This window comes from Cupressus sempervirens, chromosome 5 (genome assembly GCF_028749045.1).
Source record: "Cupressus sempervirens isolate cs-2001-9-10 chromosome 5, ASM2874904v1, whole genome shotgun sequence".
In the NCBI taxonomy this organism is placed as follows: domain Eukaryota; kingdom Viridiplantae; phylum Streptophyta; class Pinopsida; order Cupressales; family Cupressaceae; genus Cupressus; species Cupressus sempervirens.
In genome coordinates, this window is record NC_143122.1 from 610,127,886 (window position 1) to 610,151,667 (window position 23,782).

Genomic DNA, 23,782 nt, shown 5'->3' on the forward strand with positions numbered 1-23,782 from the left:
GGCTACTAATCTTGGAGATGCAGAGAATCTGAGAAACATACTCGTGGGAGACGATTGGAACCCAGTACTGAAGACTGTGACATTCAAAATCTTTTTGGAGTACAGAGATGTATTTTCGTGAACTTACAAGGATTTAAAAGGAGTCCTACCGGAGATGTGTGTCCATTGCATACAATTGGTACTTGGAGCCACACCTATGCGGAAGTGCCGTACAAAATGAACAAAATCTACGTAGGCCACGTAGATGAGGAAATACAATGAATGTTGGAGGCCGGCATAATATTCAAAGTTCAAGCAAGTGGGTATCACCAATTGTGATATCGATGAAGAAGGACAAGATCCAAATCCGCATCTGTATGGACTTTTAGTGCCTCAACGCGGTCACAATAAAAGATCCCTTCCCAATTACGTTTACCGTCATGATTCTAGAAGTGGCCAGACACAAGATGTATTCCTTCATGAATGGATTTTCTGACTATAACCAAATCTCCATTGCTGAGGAAGACAAACTAAAAACTACTTTTGTGGTGGAGGATGGCGTGTATGCATACAACCGAATGCCCTTCGGGTTGTGTAATGCACCTACCACATTTCAGAGGATCATATTGCACATTTCATATTTGACAAAATGTCAGTAGGCAACTTCTGCACGTTTCTGGATGATTGGTCTATTTTCAGTGGACAAGACAACCACTTGAAGACACTTAAGGAATGTATGGAGAGGTGTCAACGGGCGTGGCCAGCATTGAATCCAAAGAAATGTTAGTTCATGGTTCCTCAGGGAAAACTACTTGGGCATATTGTTTGCAATACAGGATTAAAGACCAACCCCGATAAAGTAAGGGTGATAGCAGAAATGGAAGCTCCGACAAACGTACGTGGAGTCAAGTCCTTCCTCGAGCACATTGGGTAGTATAGATGGTTTATAAAGAACTATGCCAGAATTGCTTTGCCTCTAGACAAGTTGACACAAAAAGGATAACCATACATCTGGACTTCCAAGCAGGGGACCACCTTTGCCGAACTAAAGAATAGATTGCTGGGAGCGCCCATATTGGCGTATCCAAATTGGGACGGACGTGGACACATCAAACTTCGCCATAGGTGCAACGTTGGCGTAGACTGGTGATCATGGTCTCAATCACCCAGTGTATTTCACAAGTTGGCTACTGTCAAAAGCTGAGAGTAATTATAGCACCACTGAAAGGGAGGCTCTTGGGATGGTGTACTCGGTACAAAAGTTTAGACATTACCTATTGGCTACACCATTTACCTTTTATGTGGATCACCAGACATTGATGTACCTAGTGAACAAACCAATCATCCAAGGCAGAACTAGTAGATGGTTGTTGCTGCTATAGGAATTCACCTTCACCATCATTGTGCAACTCGGGAAGAGTCATGTCATTGCCAACCAGCTCTCTCAAATTAGGTCCGGGTAGCCGTCGAAAGGGGTCAATGATGATTTTTTGGATGTACACTTATTCAAAATCACCATTCTTTCGGAATGGTACAAGTCTATAGGGGAGTATCTATCAACGTCCCAATTTCCTAGAGAGATGCCACCAGGCGAACGACGGAAGCTAGTTTTAAGAAGCTAGACTTTTCAACTAATAAATGGTCTTCTCTATAATATGCTATGTTACCCCGAGTTTCCAGGACGGGGGGAGGGGGGGATGAGGAAACGGGTTTCCGGGACGTTTTTTTTTTTTGGCTAAAATAGGGGACGGCAGGGGACGGCTATATATATATATATATATATATATATATATATATATATATATATTGTTGAAAGACATTTTTAACTAGCCGATTTTATAGCTGACTTGAGCAACTTAATTTGGTGCTGCATTTCAGCACCTTTGTAATTAATTGCACTAGGATTTGAAACCTTCATTTTGGGCCATTATAACTTGGCCATCATTTCAAGGACAACTTTGCATGTTTGATATGTGTAAACCCTATATTTATTTTTTTGGACAGCAAACTTCTGGGCAAGTCGAGTATCAAAATCTGCATATCCATCTCTATTTTATCTCAAAAATAGTAAGGAAGGTTGTATTTCAAGACTGAAATTTCCAGGGCAGATATTAAGATTATTGTATGTTTCTAAACTCAAAGATAATCTAAAAAACTGTCTTTAGTTGATACACTCAGATCTGATTCTAACATAATATCTAAGCTGTAATTGACGTATTTGAATGCAAATAAATATTTAGAATGTTTGTGCCCTAGTTTATAATATTTGTTATCTTTTCCTAGCATCCCTATTTGAAGATATTACACTATAACAGCTTCAAAAGATGAAACTCTAGCATAAAATATTTAGCTAATCATGAATAACAGCTACGTAAAGTAGAGTGTGAAATGTTTTCTCTATTGTACCCTTGGGAAAACAATAAAAGTATTGTATATTAACAATTTAATAGTGAAAATTTCTGGGCAGATACTAAGATTATTGTTTGTTTCTAAACTCGGATTACTGTTATGTTTCTAAATATTTAACTAATCATGAACAACAGCTAGGTAGAGTGTGATCTAATATTTTCTCTATTACACCCTATTGGTTCCTAAAACCGCAGGTTGGAATCCTACGAGCCTTGCCTGCTCGATGCTGGGATATCCAACTGGTCAAGGCCAACTCAACGGGATTGATTGATGCGATCTAAATCCCCTGCGCTTCCGTCTCTGCAAGACCGAGGCGGGTGCACCTAATTTTGGATGAAACACTTAGATCCAAGACACTTAAAACAGATCAATCAGAGCACAAACACAATAAATATTTTCCAAATGGCAAGAAATATAAAAAAAACTTTAAACTTGAGATTTATGAACTGAGAACAAAAGAAAATGATGGAGATAACGTTTTAAATGCAATAAATGAATATATTAATTTCTCAAAGGCAAGAATTCAAGCAATTGCTAGCATATGGATTATGAATTAGGAGCAAAAGATCAATGCCTAATTAGATGGGCAATAGAGTCAATATTATTAACCGAAACGTACAACTTTATAAAATCTAATATATCCAAATTATAAATAATTTTAATATTTAGACGTGAAGGATCAATTATTTAAATGCAACTTTAAATAAGTCTAAAATGCACTTTAACTCTTACAGAGACAAATTAGACATAAATATGGAAACAAATAAAATGTTTCACAATATTTATGCTTATCGAATTTAAAATGCGATAATGATCCCGTCAACTTATCCTGAATATTAAAATATTTATAAAAAATAAATAAAAGACATTTATAAAGGACACAATTTAATAACGAATTAAACTCTAATGCAAATAAAAATAAATGCGCTTACAGATTACACCGGAAAATTTATAAGTAAAGATACTCCTTAAGGATGATTTATCCACAGCAAATTTATCCAGATCGAATGAAATTAACCCAAAAATCCACCATCCATAAGCTTAGCTCAACGGGTCACTCTTCTGCCGATGAGAAAATATAATATAAAACAGTTCTGGACTAAAATTAAAAGAAATATGAATCTGTTTTCTCTCCCCTTTCAATTTTCACATCTCCTATTTATAAAAACCCGAAAAGGCACTATGCCTTTTCCAAAATAATGCATCCTTTCGTAACAAGTAACTAACCAAAGATTTTAGGAATTTAACAAAGATTAACACGGCTCATTTATATAACTATTGGCATCTTGGTAATCCTTTTCATTCATGCAAATATGCTCGGGCCACGTTATTTCTTTGTGGGCTTGAAAATTCAGAAGGCTAAAGTCGTAGCAATAATATGCTTTATATGATATGTGCACCTCAAACTCCATGTCGGCAGATAACATCATCTCTCCTAGATAAATATACATTCATGCGAATGGTTGATGCCGTTTTCAGATGTTCTGAGTGCCTCTCCCATTGGATCTGATATACTATCTTTTCCATCGCTTATTCATCATTATCTGCCGATTTTGCTTTTAACGGACCCGTGTGAATATCCTTCCAAAGGTGTATATTTTCAACTCGCGAATGGGAGAAAAACGTGGATGGCACAAGTTCAGCAAATATATTTATTGAATTGCCGTAACTTCAATCATTTCACTGGATGTATTGCTGGTGCGTCTTCCTACCTCGATCTCTAGAATCCTTCCGCAAAAATCATGGTGCAAATCCATTATATCTTCCTTGTGTTATATCATAGACTTTCTGGTTGCAAAAATGGCTCCAGGACCTGCGTAAAACAAAATCATAACATTAGTGATGAGTAACATGCCTCAATGAAACAAACTTCCTTGCTTGAATGGCCTAATTATTTTATTTTCCTAATAATTGATTACTTCAAACATATGAACCGTCCCAAATTATTGTACAGTACGAAGGAATGAGACTTCTCTCTGTTCATTTTTTCATGCCCCTTATCCGCATAGATAGCATCCTTCTCTTTGGTCTCTAGTGTCCAAAATCAATATATTCTCAAACTGATGCTACATTTGCTTCCTGTCAATGTTATACATGCTGCTCACACATATTATCTTAAAAACTGTTTCAATAACACCATATTTTGTATATTTTCTATTTTGTTGAGTACAACATCTGTGACCCTCTTCGTCTCAGCATATACACCACCATATGCTGGTATGCATAACTTGCATTCTGGGCAATTCTTTGCACATATAAAGCATACTGAGTCTGGCACTATGCTCTGTATATTCTAATGTGTAATCAAAACTGGTTTATTTATTCTCCTCTATTAGATGTCGTACTTATGGAAAATGTGTCCAAATAATTGGAAATATACGCAACTTGAATGAATGATCCTCCATGAATATCTGAACACAGAGGTATGTGAACCACATGATTAAGAATGTACTACAGTCACATGAAAAAGCCTTCCTCAAAATGTTATCAAAGGGCTTCTGGATATTTTCCCTCTACTCTTTTAGACCATTAACAAGTTTTATTCTTTCTTCTTCATCTTTAAACGAGGATGCAGCCTTAACAAATTGAATAGGAGTATGTTCTGTAGATGATTTTTAAATCTGAGCATAAAATAGCTTGTTTGTTTAGCTAGACCATCATTTTCTTAGCATCAACTCTCTGTTGTTCAGTATCAAATCCTTTTATATCTCTAGAGCTAAGAAATTGTTCATCACCAACAGAGATTGTGTGGGAACATGAGGACTCCTGTCATTGGTATACATCATTAAAAATGAAAAGATATGAAAATTTATAAGAATGAAGCTTCATAAAAAAATGAGTTCTATCAGTTGCTCTTGCCAGGGACGTATGCTCCCTGTGAGCATAGCGAGATTCTAGTTATCTCTGGAGGAGCAGACCTGGCGACAAAATGAAAGAAGTCAATTTACATTCATATATATATATATAAGAATCTAAACAAACAAACAAATCAAAAAAAAAGAAAAAAGGAGAAACAACAAAAAATAAAGAAAAGCATAATAACTTCCCTGTCAAGCTTACTGAAAAAATGGTTTTAGATACTGTCCATGAATTGGAAAATCATGTATACGACCCTCCGTATCCTGCAAAAAGTAAGATTGTTCACCTGCTTTGTCAGAAACAATAAATGGTCCGAGCCATAAGGCTTCGAACTTGCCATGCTTACCTTTGTCCTGATCCCTAGCATTCCATTTTAAAACTCAATCTCCTGACTTAAAAGATCGATTAGAAGATTTTTTATCATGAAGAAACTTGACACGCTGTTGCTTATTTATACTTTGTTCCTGCGCTATTCTTCTTACCTCATCCAGCTCAATCAAAGCATTTAACCTATTTTCCATAAAATTAACATCTTCTAATTGCTCTTCGGTCACAAACTTATAAACAGGTAACAAGTTATTTAAGGGAAGCCTGGCCTCTTTACCATAAACAAAATTAAATGGAGAGAAACCTGTTGACTTCTTTACCGTGATTCTGTCCGCCCATAATGCCGAATTTAGCTTTGAATCCCAAGCACGTTTATTATTTTCTAGCATTCTTCTGATGATCTTCAAAATGTTTTTATTGCTAGATTCCGCTTGTCCATTACCTTGGGGATGATATGGAGATGAGTATGAAACTGCAATACCATACTTCCTGCAAAACTCAACAAATTCGTTAGACCTAAAACACATACCATTATCTGATATGATTTTTTGCGGGACTCCAAATCTAGTCAAGATATTTTCCATAAGAAATTTAATAACCACTTTACTCGTTGACTGCCGAGTAGGTATGGCTTCCACCCATTTGGTAAAGTAATCAATGGCTACTAAAATCCAGCTATGTCCACCACTTGACTTTTCACTGATTTCTCCTATAAAATCAATCCCCCACATTTGGAATGGTTCCTCCGCTTGCATTGTCCTTAATGGGAGAGCACCATCATATTTTAATTTACCGGAGAACTTTTGACAGGCTTCGCATCTTCTAATATAAGCATGACAATCCTTGAAGAGCTAAGGCCAATAGTACCTTGCTTGCAATATCCTATGAGCTGTAGTCCTTGCTGAAAAATGACCCCCACAAACCCCTTCATGCATTTCCTTGAGAATAATTTCTGATTGCGCAATATCTAAACAAAACAATAGAATTCCATCCTGATTTTTCCAATACAAATCACCCTGAATTAAAACATACTTTGCAGCTTGTAACTTTATGGTCCTTTTCTAATTCTCATTTAAATCATTTTTACATTTAGTATGCTGCAAGTAATATACTATATTTGTATACCAAGGGCATCTCCCAATACTCACTTTAGCATGTTCATCACTAATTTGGTGGACTTGCACAGCCTCCAAATTTGACTCTGCCATAAGCTTAGCTAAACCCTGCCCTCTAACTAATTTTGTAATCTGAATATCTATATTGAACTCTTGGATCTGATTTATCCAACGACATCGTCTTCCAGTGGTTTCAGATTGTCTAAATATGTCCTTAATGGCAGCATTTGGCACATAGGCGATAACTTCAGCCCCTACTAGGTAAGGTCAAAAAGATTTAACTGCCTTAACCAAAGCATAAGCCTGTTTTTCATTTATATCATAATTTAATTCAGCGGCTTGTAAACTCTTACTAAAGAATGCAATTGGTTGCTCGTATCCTTCATCGTTCTTTTGTAGCATGACCGCAGCTACGGTATGACAAGAGGCAAAGGAAAATAACTGGAACGGCTTCTTAAAATCAGGGGATTTTAGAATTGGGGCTTCTTTTATAGCTTGCTTTATCTTAGAGAATGCCCCTACAGCTTTATTATCCCAAGCAATTTTAGCACCCTTCTTAAGCATCTTAGAAATAGGTTTAACAATTTCAGCAAAATTAGAGATGAACCTTCTCACAAAATTTATTTGCCCAAAGAAAGATTGGATTTCCCTAGTCGTTTTAGGTATCTGAATGTTATCAATGGCTGCTACCCGTTCGGGGTCAATTCTAACCCCATCCTTGGAGACAATATGACCCAACAATTTCCCTTCAGTCACCTCGAATTGACATTTTTTAGGGTTCAAGGAGATTCCAAATTCAAGAGCCCTTATGAAGATCCTTTCTAAATGCTTACAATGGTCATCTGCTTTCTTTGAATAAGCAGTAAGGTCATCTTGGTAGACAACCATGATCAAGTCAATCAATCCATCGAAAGCAACATCCATTGCCCTTTGAAAGGTAGCCCCTGCATTTGTTAACCCAAAAGGCATCCTAGCATAGACATAGGTACCCCAGGGTGTGGTAAAAGCAGTCTTGTATTGTTCGGATTCTTTTACTTTGACTTGATTATAACCCGAGAATCCATCCATCATCGATAGTAATTCATTTCCGGTTACCTTTTGTAATAAAATCTCCATGTTAGGTAATGCATAATTGTCCTTAAAGGAAGATATATTCAAGTTTCTAAAATCTATACATAACCGTATATCTCCATTCTTCTTTCTAACTGAGACTAAATTCGAAACCCATGTAGAATGCCTTATAGGTTTTATAATTCCGGCGTCTCTTAATTTGATGAGTTCATCTTTCATTTTTGGAGCTAATGTTGGATTTATTGAACGTTGTCTTTGTCTAAATGGTTTGGCATCTGGTTTAAGAGGTATTTCATGCTGAAACAAATCTTCTCTATACGCTTTAAGTTCATCATAGCTCCAAGCGAAGACGTGTCTATATTTTCTTAATAAAGCAATTAAGTCAGTCCTTATTTTTTATGACAACTTCTTCCCTATGTAAACCTTTTTAGGAGAACTTTCACTTCCCAAATTTATTTCCTCAATTTCATTTTGGATCTTGGTAGATTTGCTATTTTTTGGACTTTCCTTTTCGTCGAAGATTTGTTCTAAAGAAACAAGACCTTTTGGTATTTTATTGGCTTTTAATTGCATTATTTCTTTTCCGAACAATGTTTCCTTACCGTCTTCTTCTTCTATGTATCCATTCCAATCAATAAATTGATTTTCATAATTTTCTTGGCAAGTCAAAAATTTAATGATATCATTATCGTCCTCAAAAACTTGCCAATTTTGAACATTGTCTGGTATAGAAGGTCTATTTTTCATTTCAACCTGAATAACTTCATCAAATGGAATATCTATTTGCCTAATAGCCAGATTAGCCATTATATCAGCTAGGTAATTGGTTGATCTATCAACCCATTTGATTGAAAAGGCATCAAAGAATTCTATCAAATCCCATACATAATTCCGATACTGTTTTAATCTAGGGTTCCTAGTTGAAAATTTATGCCTAATTTGCGAAACAATTAAATCTGAATCCCCTAAAACAGTGAGCATTTCAATCCTATATGCTTTAGCAATACCAAGACCAATGACTAATGCCTCATACTCAGCAATATTATTAGTGCATTCGAAGTTCAATAAGAAAGAAAATTTAAAAGTTTTACCTGATGGCGAAATAAAAATAACGCCAGCCCCATTTCCTTCCTTACTACATGCGCCATCAAAAAACATTTGCCAAATATCATTACAATTTTCTTTTACATAAATTGAAATTGGATCAACAATCTTAGAAGTGGGTTTGGTTATGCTTACTTGGAAGTTGTCCATGTCCGAATGGCAAAAGTTAACTTCGGGATCCAAAATGTAGTCTTCAACCAAATAGTACGATTGGGGTTCCCTTTCGATTCGTATCTCCTTGCCTCCGACAGGAATAGTAGCATAAGACATATCTAACTGCACATGACCTCCAACCAAATTTGACCATTGCCTAGATAACAACATACCATAACTTGCTGATATTTCAACTACTGTAATGTCAGTTCTGTATGATATATGTGGAAATGATGGAAAACGAAATTCAACATTTTTAATTATTCCAACTATAGGTACAGATCTGTTATCCATGGCATAACACTTTCCATAAGGGGTATCAACTTTTAGTCCTATTTCCTTCATTACATCAGCAGACATAATATTGACTGCTGCGCCAGAATCAATCATACAATTTTTTACCAATTTATTATTTATCAACAATGTTAAATAGAACGGGTCTACTTGACTTGCCCTTTTATTTAATGTTGTTCCTAGATATACAATGGGCGTTTCTTCATTACTTTTATCATCATCCTTATTGTTAATATCTTGCACATTAGACAATATCTTCACCGTTTCATGCCTGTAATCAGCAAATTTCATCATATCCATTAGTGGCACAGTAATCTTTAATTGAGATAAAGCATGACTCATAAAACTATGACAATCAGATATTTTCTTACCATGAGTTTGCACAATTGGTTGCTTGGTCATTCTATAAGTTTGGTTACCTTCCTTCTGTTTGGTTTGAGCTTGACTTTCAGGCTTCTTAGATGCTTCAATATGCTGCTGATTCCTTACAAATATACCAGCAGGAGTTCCTAGGTCAGTATTATTATCTTTGTTCCTTCTTTGGTATGTATGTTTAGCGTGCTCAACTGCTGCAATAGTATAAGCTCTTCTTTCTTCTGGTGTTAATCTACGAAGAGTAGGATTATCTTCTTCATCTGAAAAGATTTGTTGAGTACATCGCTGCTGGTTAGAGCCTCTGTAATAATAATCAGCATTCTGATCTTCATCCCCAGAATCATCTTCATCTTCTCCCCATATTGGTTCAGACGATATTGCGTTGACTACGGGTTGTTCTTCACTTTCCTGATTTCCTTTTTCAAAAATACCTTGTGCGACAATACAATGATTAGGATCGTGGGGCAGCCTACACGCATCACACGATGGGCCATCATCAACAATATTCACTTTCTTCAAAGGATCAGGTGTATCTTTAGCATGAGTTGGTCTCTCCGGTTTTCCATCCTTCCAGTTTGTGTTATAAGGCATATCATGTAATCTAACTCTGTCACTTCTATTAAAGGGTGGCCTCTCATTTCTACCTTGTTTGACTTTTATCTCTTTCAACATATCCATTATTTCTTTGAGCGCATCCTTCTTAGGATTTTTTGGATTATACAATTTTGAATCATCCCTCTTATCAACTATTCCTGCCGCTTTCCTATCATTTTCAATGGTCATGGCAACTTTGAAAGCTTGGGGTAGCGAGGAAGGTCTATGAGATCTTATTTAATAGTGGGTTTTGCTATCAAAGGCACTTAAATAAAAATCAATCAAGAATGAATCTACGGGCCTAGTTTCTCTTGGAATTCTGTTGAGGACTTTATTAAATCTTTTGTTAAACTCTGATACTGATTCATTTGAGTTCTTCTTAATGCTAGTCAATTCATGTGATGCGAAAGATGTATCAGTGTGATCCCCAAATTGCTCAATAAATTGATCTGCGAAATTACACCAACTAGAAATTGATCTTTCTAGCAAACTTCTATACCATTCCGTAGCGTCATCAGTTAATGATTGAACAAACAATTTCATGAACACATCTTCATGTTCTTCTTCAAAATCTTCAATCACATTTTTTAGGTTGATAACATGTCTTTCAGCTGATTCTATTCCATTTCCTAAGAATTTTGGGATGGCATTCCTCAAATCATTTGAAATAGGATTTGGATATCCTTGAATCCCAATGAAATCAAGCTGCCTATAGTGTTCGATTGCCATAGGTTGCTGCATCACTTGGTTTCTATTGCCTTGATTTTGAGCCACATATCCCTGACGGTTTTGATTATTGTTATTTTGATTTGCACCATAAGGCTGTCTAATATTCTCAATATTTTGCTGAATTCTGCTATTATTTTGTCCATTGTTCCATGTTCGCTGATTATTATATCTATTCAAATTGTTATCTTGATTTCTCTCTCTTCTATTCTCAAATAGCGGATTATCATGATTAGTAGCATATTGTGTCTCCAAATTTTTTCTGTGAGGCGGATTATACCTAGGCGGAGTATTTTGATCTGATTTTTCTTCCCTCCACCTATCTATTCTTTGTTCATTAGGAGCTTTAGGTGGGGAAGTAATTGTTGGAAATATTCAAGATATGACAAGTTACTGAGAGGGGAGGGGTGAATCAGTAACATTTATAATTTCAAACAATAAAACTGCATACTGATATATTCACCATTCATCCAAGTAACCTACTGTAAGCATGAAACAAAATCATTTGCAACACTTGAACACACAGATTTGGTGACCCAGAAACCTTCCAAATAGAAAGTAAAACTGGGGTGGGGATGAAACCCACAGCTTCGTTACTGCAGTATGAAGTTGGCCGGTTAAGGCTTACAATGACCACTTCTGGTGATCTGCCCTGTTAGGAGCACAAAGGATTGCTAGATCCACCTTGTTAGAGGATTTACAAACATACAATAAAGTATGCACTCTGTTAGGAGATTTACAAAAGACTGTTAAGTCTACCTTGTTAAAGGATTTACAAAAACTGATTCACCTGTTAGAATGAAACAGTGGATCTGATTACAACTGATTGCTGATAAGATCCGCTATGCTCTGATTCACCTTGATGTGATAGATAAAACTTTTCTGCTCCAAAACTTGACCTTGCTGAATCCCTTCACAACTCAGCACACATACTTTCGCACACATGTATTTCTTTCACACTTTCACATTTTCATTCATTACCATTTCATTTGAATGATACAATACATTGCATATATATACCATCCAAATAAACAATACATGCAAGGTCGGCCAAAACAACAAGTGCAAATCTCTATACAAAGTCGACCCAAGGTAAAAACTCGGGTTCACTGAACTGACTCGGTGTCCTTCTAATACTCGGCGTCCACTGCGTTATTCGGCATCATCATGCACTCGGTAGAAGTGAAGGCACGGTCCATACTAAACACTTCGAGTAGTTCTGAACTCGGTAACCACTGGAGACTCGGTAGAAGAGATGTCACTCGGTGAACACTTCTATCTGAACTGTAGCTCGGTGATCAAAGGAAACACTCGATAGAACCTTGTGACTCGGTGATAGTTAGTTTCCTTGATAACCGTCTGAGCTCGGTAAAATTAATTTCCTTGATAACCTCAGGAGCTCGGTTATCACGAAGTTCTCGGTCAATACTAAGTACATCTTCACTCGGTTAAAACTGATTCCTTTCTTTACCTCGAACACTCGGTAAACACTGGTTGCTTTGTTCACCTCGATCACTCGGTAAACACTGAGAACTAGGTAAAGCTTGGCTTACAAAGGAATGTCCGGTGAGAGCTCGGTAAGTATTCAGAATCCAATAAGTGTTGTAACTAATGACAAAAATGTATCATAATGCCAACAATCTCCCCCTTTGGCATTAGTGACAAAAACACTTATGAGACAAAATTTATCTGACATGCTGATGACTGATTCTGAATATACATAGCTTCGTTATATACAACTCCCCCATAGAATGTACATACAGTATTTACATGAGCTGTATATCTCTTCCTTTGTACAATTTTTCCGAAAACACTTATTCACCCATAGTATACATATCCAACAATAATCTCCCCCTTTTTGACAATAATGCCAAAGAATAAAAGAATATATATACTTATATAGAAACACCAAAATGAGAGATGAACTCTGAATGTACCTGAAGAATAAGCTGGAGAGTCTTATCCCAATTCTCTTGCAAAATTTTGCAGGTGGAAAGAGCTACTTGAACTTCAGCCGAAAGTTCAATCACATGGTCTGCAATGGAGAAGTTATTATCATGGATTAATGTCTTTGAATGTGCAATGTTCTTCTGCATTGAATCCATGATGGGAAGGATCATGTTTTGGATATCTATCAATGTAGATCGGATCCTTGCCTCTTCTCTCAACAGCTCTGCCTGCTTCTCTGACAAAAATTTGATCTTGAGGTGATGAGATGAGCTTGAACTGGGGTCAAGCTTCAAGTTTTGTGCGCTCACCTTCAGATCCTCATCAATTTTATTTAGTTTCTCTCTTATTCCCTTAGTGTACTCGGTAACATCACAAAGCTTAGCAAAAAGAGATGTTACATTATTAAAAGAATTTTCCATATCTGCCAAAACTGAGGTTAATGCAACCTGATTTATTGCAATGTTCTGGGCAATGTGCCCCAACACCTTATTATCAAATTTCTTTGCTGCACGCTCAATCAGCTTTTCTTGTCCGGAGGCATCTTCATTGAATTTATTAACTGCCTCTTCCAATTGAATCAAAATGTGTTGAGAAGTATCAACATCAACACCTATAGCCTCAGTAATTATGTTCCGGGCATCCTCAATTATCCTGTATTCCTTATCCCTTTCCGATCTTAACTGCATCTGAGTAGCCTTTTTCTCAATAAGTTGACTAGCATACCTCATTTCTTCAATGGTAGCATTATCAAAGTCAATCTTTGGAATTACTATCTCTGTGTCCAAGTCAATGTCTTCAGGAATTTCCTTTCCAGTGATCATAAGTCTTAATGGTTGCTTTTGTTTGACTTCTGAGATGACTGGTTTGACCTTTGGAATAGACACAACAGTAGAGATAGAAGGACTAGTAGTAAAAACTAGGATGCTTGAGGGTTGAGTGCCAATAGGAGTATGTACAGGGTCAAAAATTTGAGTACTGGCCAAAAATGGTGATACACTCGGTAATATAGTATCTAAGCTCACTGTGCCTGAAGTAGATGGCGACAAAATTGTAGAACAAATTGGAGTAGTCAAAATTGGAGAACTCACAGCAATACCAACTGATGATGATGGAGTCGAGGAGGCCAACTCGGTAGATGAAGAGGGGTCCAGCTCGGTAGACGAAGTGGTAGTCACTTCCACTGATGATACCTGGAGCTGAGATATGGCAGGTGTAGATGGTAAATCTGGTGTAGATGAACCTGCTGAAGCTGACTCCAACCTTGATGATGTCACAGGTTTAGCTGGGGAGTGAGGAAGGGATGCAATAACTGCTGCTGCAATTTTTACCGGATCATCCTCCTTATCTTCCTCTTCAGCTTCTTCCTCTTTCTCTTCCATCATTGCATGCAACTCTCCTGGTGGAACTGTGATGGATGGAGCGCTATCTGATTCATCACTGCTGCTGCTGCTGTCATCATCCTTTATTTCTACTGGGTCTACACTAGGCTTATGTAGATGATAGATGTTTTTCCACATGTTTGTAGCATCATTTACAACATGCTCTATATCTTTGATCAAAATCAAACAAGTGTGGAATCTGATCATCATTTTACCTTCATAGGTTTTCAATTCAGATTTTACCTCTGCTCCAGTGAGACTAGGCCGAAGATTTTTCAAGGATTGCTCATATATATCTTTTACCGTCTTGGTGGCTAACTCCCATCTTGACTGTACTCTCTCCAGTAGTTCTTTAGAGATATGAGGAGCAATCTGGTCCGGGGAGTATTTCCATTTTCCCATTTTGTTAAGTACCAGTTCCTCAATCTACATTTTCTCTGCATCAGTCCTTGTCTCAAATTTCAATGCCTTGAAATTTGTGATGCCAGCTCCTTCTTCCAATGATTTGAGCCTTTGCTCGAATGTAGGTGCAGGCTTGATCAATACAGGTTCCTGAATACCTTTTCTTGTCCTCCGAGTAAATACTACAGTAGGCTGCTTCTTGGGCTTGGTAATGATTACCTTGCCTTTCTTCTTTGCCGGTTGCTCTTCTTCTGATTCTTCTTCTCCTTCTTCTTCTTCTTCACTTTCTTTATCTTCACGTTTTCCCTCGGTGAGCATAAGAGGACCCATTGCAGTTTTCAGTTTGGCCACTTTCCTCTTACCTTTGCTGATGGCCTGTGGAATTTTGATTTCCAGTTCAATTCTGGCCTTTGCTTCATCATAAGTACCAAAAATCCGTTGCCTTGGGTCTACTGGCTCATTTACCAGTGCTTCAATGATATCCCTTGTTTCATCAATATTTACCTCATATGGAAGAGGTTTCACCCATGCAACTCGAGGTCTAACTGCCTGTATGTACACCTTGTCACAGTCAACCATAAAACATACGTCATCTTTATATTCTTCAACAAGCCTAGGAGGAATTCTGAATCGGTTATTCATCCTCTCCTTAAAGTCTTCAAAATAGTTATCCATGATACTATCAAAATTTTCTCCCATCTCTGCTATAAACTCTTTAATCTAATACAAAATTGGGACATCTTTTCTCCATTCTACGGTTCCCTTTGATGGAAATAATTTTTGTACATAAAATAGTAAACATATTAACAGAGATCCAAATTTACAGGGGTTATTCTTCGATGTCCTTATACTGTCCATGTTCTTGTTTAACTGCTTCAACGTTACTTTTGACAGATCAAACTCAAGATTCTTCTTTACAATTTTCAGGGCCAAATCCACAGCTTCACACGGTACACTATTTAACCTGCTGGAACTATATAACTTATATGCAATAATATGTATGCCAAATCTTAGTTCCGGATCTGTTACAGTGTTAACCTTCAAACCTCTACTGTCCCACTCGGCTAGGGTTTGCCTCTGTAACTCATCCCGTCCTAGGGTTTTGGTGGTTTTGGCTTTGTTGAGCATCGGGAGACCCGTGATTTTGTGAATCATCTTCTTGGTTATCAAAACGGGTTGTTCCAACCACAACTGACCATTATGCACTCAACTCAAGATATACCTAATCCATTTGGTTTGGAAGTTTCTAAGCATATGCGCGATGTGAGTCAAACCTTTAGTTTCCAAATGCTTGTGCTCGATTTTGAGAGAACCATTTACACATAACTCCGCTAGGGCATTATCCATGTCCAATGTCCCTATTTCTTGAATAGCACACTTAAAATGTCGTTCACGAGGAGTACCTTGGGTGGAATCTGTGATTGAGCTCCATTGGGATCGAGCGATTCAGCGATGGCAGGAACGAGCTTGAACGTAGGTGCCTTCCATTCCGTTCCCTTCACAAGCATTTCAGAACCCTTCTTCGCCTTGCTGCTGCTGGTGCTTGCGGATGCCATTGTTGCTCGGTGAGTGAAAAGGTTTCGTAAGAATACTTCGCTGGAAAATCTCTTCAAATCGCTTGAACTCGCTTGAAAGCCTTTTTTTTTGTGTAAATCTCGAATTCGCGGTGAAAAATGAGGTCGAAATCTGCCCTTTTGATGAAAAATTCGCCATTAATGTTCAGTACGGAGGTAGCTGCGATCGACAGACTGTCATCCACTAGCTCGGCTTAAACTTCGCAACTCGGTGACCAAAAGAAAATAGGTTAAACCGACCTTAACTCGGTAAGAGAAGAACCAACCATGCTCGGTAAGTGCAACTTGGTGAAAGAAGCCTTATTGCACCCGACTGAGCTCGGTAAGGTCATGTACCGACCATGATTCTGATGTATCTGAAATACTGATTTGATCATATTTTCATTCTAGGACTGCTTAGGATATTGCTTTGTAGATACAGTCCTGGTCTTATCCTGATGAGTCTTAATTGGAAATGGTAGAGTCACTCACTTCTTGAGTGACCATTCCATCACTTGAATTATCTGGCTCGGTAGACGTAGGAATCCATTGCTGCTTCATTTGCTTCCGAATATTGTCTACTTTGATTTTCTTCTCATCCTCGACTTTCTTTATGTTCATGCAGTTTTTAGATATATGACCAAGTTCTGTACATGTATAACATCTTACAGTGGTATCCCTTTTTCTTAGGTGATGCCTTGCACAGTTTATGCCAGTATGACCATATTCTCCACAATAATGACATCTGCACCAAGTGTTGTAGTCCCAACCAAATATTGCTTTGACAAGTTGTTCAGCTGGATTAAATGATTTGGATTTGCATTGTGATGCCTTATGACCTTGCTTTTGGCATTTGTGACATTTACCTTCAAATTTCGGTTTCTCTTTGCATTCATTGGCTTTGTGTCCATGCTGATTGCAATTGTAGCACTTTCCATTAAATTTGCCTTTTCCATTGCTCCAACATCTGTTAGATGTATGACCTAACTTACCACAGTGGCTGCAAGTAGGTCTTTGATTCTTTTGAGTACCCTGTTTGGAGGATTCACCTTCTTCCTTGTATCCAAGTCCTGCTTTACCATTTTGTTTATGAAAGTTTTCTTCATTTTGCAGATTCAATTGATCCATGTCCTTTTGAGATTTTACCATTCTCTCATTGACTTGTTTTTCAGAGATTAGATCACTTTTTAAGCTTGCATTGATTTGCCTTTCAGTAATTAAGTCATTTCTCAAATTCTCATTCTCAGATCTTAGATTCATAATTTCTTCATTTGCATTAGATAATTGAGTTACAAGATTTTCAAGCTGAGAGGATTGATTATTCCTTTACCTCTAAGTCTTCAGCTGCCTTGTTCCTTTGCTCCAAGATTTCATATAGCCTGATGGACTGGATTTCTTGTTCCCTTTTGAGCTTTCTTACTTCTTCCTGCAGAGATCCATTCTTTTCTAAAAGTTCTTTGATTGCTTTGTCAGCTTCATCTGAACTACTTGATGGTGAGAGATCTTCAATCTTTTCTTCAACATACTGATGGTCATTCATTTGCCTTGCAAGTTCTTTTCTTCTTTTCAAGGATTGTGAAAGATACTCTTTTGCTTCATTGAGTTGAGCCATGGCCATTTTCAGATCTAGCTTTTCATTCTCAATAGATTTGTCAAGTCTGAATATCTCCATTGTCCTTGATCTTTGCTCAAGCTGTGAAACTTTTTATCTTGAGAACCTTATTGCTCTTATACCAATTGTTGGAAATATTCAAGATATGACAAGTTACTGAGAGGGGAGGGGTGAATCAGTAACTTTTATATCTTGAATATTTCCAACAATAAAACTGCATACTGATATATTCACCATTCATCCAAGTAACCTACTGTAAGCATGAAACAAAATCATTTGCAACACTTGAACACACAGATTTGGTGACCCAGAAACCTTCCAAATAGAAAGTAAAACTGGGGTGGGGATGAAACCCACAAAGCTTCGTTACTGCAGTATGAAGTTGGCCGGTTAAGGCTTACAATGACCACTTCTGGTGATCTGCCCTGTTAGGAGCACAAAGGATTGCTAGATCCACCTTGTTAGAGGATTTACAAACATACAATAAAGTATGCACTCTGTTAGGAGATTTACAAAAGACTGTTAAGTCTACCTTGTTAAAGGATTTACAAAAACTGATTCACCTGTTAGAATGAAACAGTGGATCTGATTACAACTGATTGCTGATAAGATCCGCTATGCTCTGATTCACCTTGATGTGATAGATAAAACTTTTCTGCTCCAAAACTTGACCTTGCTGAATACCTTCACAACTCAGCACACATACTTTCGCACACATGTATTTCTTTCACACTTTCACATTTTCATTCATTACCATTACATTTGAATGATACAATACATTGCATATATATACCATCCAAATAAACAATACATGCAAGGTCGGCCAAAACAACAAGTGCAAATCTCTATACAAAGTCGGCCCAAGGTAAAAACTCGGGTTCACTGAACTGACTCGGTGTCCTTCTGATACTCGGCGTCCACTGCGTTATTCGGCATCGTCATGCACTCGGTAGAAGTGAAGGCACGGTCCATACTAAACACTTCGAGTAGTTCTGAACTCGGTAACCACTGGAGACTCGGTAGAAGAGATGTCACTCGGTGAACACTTCTATCTGAACTGTAGCTTGGTGATCAAAGGAAACACTCGATAGAACTTTGTGACTCGGTGATAGTTAGTTTCCTTGATAACCGTCTGAGCTCGGTAAAATTAATTTCCTTGATAACCTCAGGAGCTCGGTTATCACGAAGTTCTCGGTCAATACTAAGTACATCTTCACTCGGTCAAAACTGATTCCTTTCTTTACCTCGAACACTCGGTAAACACTGGCTGCTTTGTTCACCTCGATCACTCGGTAAACACTGAGAACTAGGTAAAGCTTGGCTTACAAAGGAATGTCCGGTGAGAGCTCGGTAAGCATTCAGAATCCAATAAGTGTTGTAACTAATGACAAAAATGTATCATAATGCCAACAGTAATAAGGTCTTTAGACATTCCTATTTTTGCTAGGATATCATCCGGCTGCATTTTTAACACTTTTGCCAATATTGCGCTATTTCCATTGGTAGTTTCAGCCATTTTCCTTATTATCATGCCCCACTGCATTATTTGTTCTTGTTCATCATCGTCTTCTATACGAGTTACTTCACATTGAGGCTCTTCATCAATTCTAGGAATATGAAAGAACGGGTTTTCTTCTTCATTTTCTGGGCTATTATGACTTGATTCACAAACTTCAGGTTGTTTATTAGCTCTTTCCTGAAAATTTCTATGTCCTGTATAAAATATCTTTGCCTTTCTTATTCTTTGGCTTCTTTTCAAAAGTGAGTTGCACAAGTCTTTTAGGCTGGGGTTTTACAGATCTTCTACCCCACATACACTTGCAAAATTAAACAATAGAGTTGCCAATTTCTTTTAAACACAAAGAAATGAAAATTTGGGTTCTATATCCAGCAGAGCTTTATGCCAATAACTTGAAAAACAATTTTCTGAAAGTAAGGAAAGAGATCTCCTTTTAGTTGCTGATTTATAAAATAAAAATTTTAGCCAAAACTTAAAGACTTTTGAGCACAGCTTTGAAATTTTAGAAAAGATTTTTAGATTTCATCACAATGATGATTAAAAGTCTGAATGTTGGAGTCTGAAAATTATAAACAACAAATGGAAACAAAAGGAAACTTATTAATGTATCTATATCTAAGTGAAAGAAGACGAAATCAGAAATCTCACCTCTAGGCTTTTGCCTAAATGAAACTCTAAACTGGTCCTGGAGTAAGTAAACCTTACTTGCGACATTCGCAGCAAAGTCGCCAATTTGTTGGTTCCTAAAACCGCAGGTTGGAATCCTATGAGCCTTGCCTGCTCGATGCTGGGATATCCAACTGGTCAAGGCCAACTCGACGGGATTGATTGATGCGATCTAAATCCCCTGCGCTTCCAGCTCTGCAAGACCGAGGCGGGTGCACCTAATCTTGGATGAAACACTTAGATCCAAGACACTTAAAACAGATCAATCAAAGCACAAACACAATAAATATTTTCCAAATGGCAAGAAATATAAAAAAAAACTTTAAACTTGAGATTTATGAACTGAGAACAAAAGAAAATGATGGAGATAACGTTTTAAATGCAATATATGAATATATTAATTTCTCAAAGGCAAGAATTCAAGCAATTGCCAGCATATGGATTATGAATTAGGAGCAAAAGATCAGTGCCTAATTAGATGGGCAATAGAGTCAATATTATTAACTGAAACGTACAACTTTATAAAATCTAATATATCCAAATTATAAATAATTTTAATATTCAGACGTGAAGGATCAATTATTTAAATGCAATTTTAAATAAGTCTAAAATGCACTTTAACTCTTACAGAGACAAATTAGACATAAATATGGAAACAAATATAATATTTCAGAATATTTATGCTTATCGAATTTAAAATGCGATAATGATCCCGTCCACTTATCCTGAATATTAAAATATTTATAAAAACTAAATAAAAGACATTTATAAAGGACACAATTTAATAACGAATTAAACTCTAATGTAAATAAAAATAAATGCACTTATAGATTACGCCGGAAAATTTATAAGTAAAGATACTCCTTAAGGATGATTTATCCACAACAAATTTATCTAGATCGAATGAAATTAACCCAAAAATCCACCATCCATAAGCTTAGCTCAACGGGTCACTCTTCTGCCGATGAGAAACTATAATATAAAACAGTTCTGGACTAAAATTAAAAGAAATATGAATCTATCTTCTCTCCCCTTTCAATTTTCACATCTCCTATTTATAAAAACCTGAAGAGGCACTATGCCTTTTCCAAAATAATGCATCCTTTCATAACAAGTAACTAACCAAAGATTTCAGGAATTTAACAAAGATTAACACGGCTCATTTATATAACTATCGGCATCTTGGTAATCCTTTTCATTCATGCAAATATGCTCGGGCCACGTTATTTCTTTGTGTGCTTGAAAATTCAGAAGGCTAAAGTCGTAGCAATAATATGCTTTATATGATATGTGCACCTCAAACTCTATGTCGGCAGATAACATCATCTCTCCTAGATAAATATACATTCATGCGAATGGTTGACGCCGTTTTCAGATGTTCTAAGTGCCTCTCCCATTGGATCTGATATACTATCTTTTCCATCGCTTATTCATCATTATCTGCCGGTTTTGCTTTTAACGGACCCGTGTGAATATCCTTCCAAAGGTATATATTTTCAACTCGCGAATGGGAGAAAAACGTGGATGGCACAACTTCAGCAAATATATTTTTTGAATTGCCGTAACTTCAATCATTTCACTGGATGTATTTCTGGTGCGTCTTCCTACCTCGATCTCCGAAATCCTTCCGCAAAAATCATGGTGCAGTTCCATTATATCTTCCTTGTGTTATATCATAGACTTTCTGGTTGCAAAAATGGCTCCAGGACTTGCGTAAAACAAAATCATAACATTAGTGATGAGTAACATGCCTCAATGAAACAAACTTCCTTGCTTGAATGGCCTAATTATTTTATTTTCCTAATAATCGATTACTTCAAACATATGAACCGTCCCAAATTATTGTACAGTATGAAGGAATGAGACTTCTCTCTGTTCGTTTTTTCATGCCCCTTATCCGCATAGATAGCATCCTTCTCTTTGGTCTCTAGTGTCCAAAATCAATATATTCCAAACTGATGCTACATTTGCTTCCTGTCAATGTTATACATGCTGCTCACACATATTATCTTAAAAACTGTTTCAATAACACCATATTTTGTACATTTTCTATTTTGTTGAGTACAACATCTGTGACCCACTTCGTCTCAGCATATACACCACCATACGCTGGTATGCATAACTTCCATTCTGGGCAATTCTTTGCACATATAAAGCATACTGAGTCTGGCACTATGCTCTGTATATTCTAATGTGTAATCAAAACTGGTTTATTTATTCTCCTCTATGAGATGTCGTACTTATGGAAAATGTGTCCAAATAATTGGAAATATACGCAACTTGAATGAATGATCCTCCATGAATATCTGAACACAGAGGTATGTGAACCGCATAATTAAGAATGTACTACAATCACATGAAAAAGCCTTCCTCAAAATGTTATCAAAGGGCTTCTGGATATTTTCCCTCTACTCTTTTAGACCATTAACAAGTTTTATTCTTTCTTCTTCATCTTTAAACGAGGATGCAGCCTTAACAAATTGAATAGGAGTATGTTCTGTAGATGATTTTTAAATCTGAGCATAAAATAGCTTGTTTGTTTAGCTAGACCATCATTTTCTTAGCGTCAACTCTCTATTGTTCAGTATCAAATCCTTTTATATCTCTAGAGCTAAGAAATTGTTCATCACCAGCAGAGATTGTGTGGGAACATGAGGACACCTGTCATTGGTATACATCATTAAAATGAAAAGATATGAAAATTTATAAGAATGAAGCTTCTAAAAACAATGAGTTCTATCACACCCTAGGGGAAAACAATAAAAAATTGCATATCACTAGTAATGTTTTTTAAAGTCGAATTTTATTTTAAATTTGCAAACTTCAAGTAGTCCTCAGGACGGATAGGAAATAGCTATGGAGTCCCAGGGATGGTTAACACCATTTGGAAACGCGTTGACCGTTTCCGAATTTTCGGGGACGGGTTTCTGATTTTTTTGCTTGGGTGGGGACGGCTTGGAAACATTTCCGGCCATCCCCAAGTCCCTGAAACTGGGACGGTTTCCGAAACTCAAGGCTTAGGGCAGGAAATGCGTTTCTAGTTAGCATAGATAATATGGATCCTGATTAAGTACTACGGCAATGTGTAATGGAGGAAGAAGTGCAAAGTGTTGTATGGAAAGCACATGAAGGTTCGATAGGTGGTCACATGGGACCCAACACAACAGCACGAAAGATTTTGCTTGCCGGGTTATGGTGGCCCACACTTTACAACGATTCATAGGAATGGGTGTTTGGTTGTGATACATGCCAGAGAGCTGACAAACCACTCAAGAGGGACTTCATGCCATTAAACCCGTCCCACGCCCAAGAGTTGTTTGAACATTGGGGACTAGACTTCGTCGGTCCACTGAAGGCAAGTAGGGCTAGGCACTGCCGATACATAGTGGTAGCATTAGAGTATTTAACAAAGTGGGTAGAGGCACGGGCACTACCAGATAATTCTACAATCAATATGGCTAAATTCATGTATGAACAAATCATCACACAGTATGGAATACTTATTCAGTTCACAAGTGACAAAGGGGGTCACTTTGTCAACCATGTGGTTAGATTATTGACAACAGAATTCAAGATTTTTCATTCGTTGTCAAGTCCCTACTACCCACGAGCCAATGGGCAGGCGGAGGCGACAAATAAAATTCTGGTGACCATCATATACAAATCATGTGGCATCGAACAAGAAGACTGGGAGG

The 23,782-nt window shown here is 37.2% G+C and overlaps 1 protein-coding gene across 4 annotated transcripts in view; it reads left to right on the plus strand.

Annotated features, from left to right (window-relative positions):
- The window catches only part of LOC149557367 (uncharacterized), a 321,202-nt gene that overhangs the window by 264,966 nt on the left and 32,454 nt on the right, over window positions 1-23,782 (plus strand). The window lies entirely within an intron of this gene.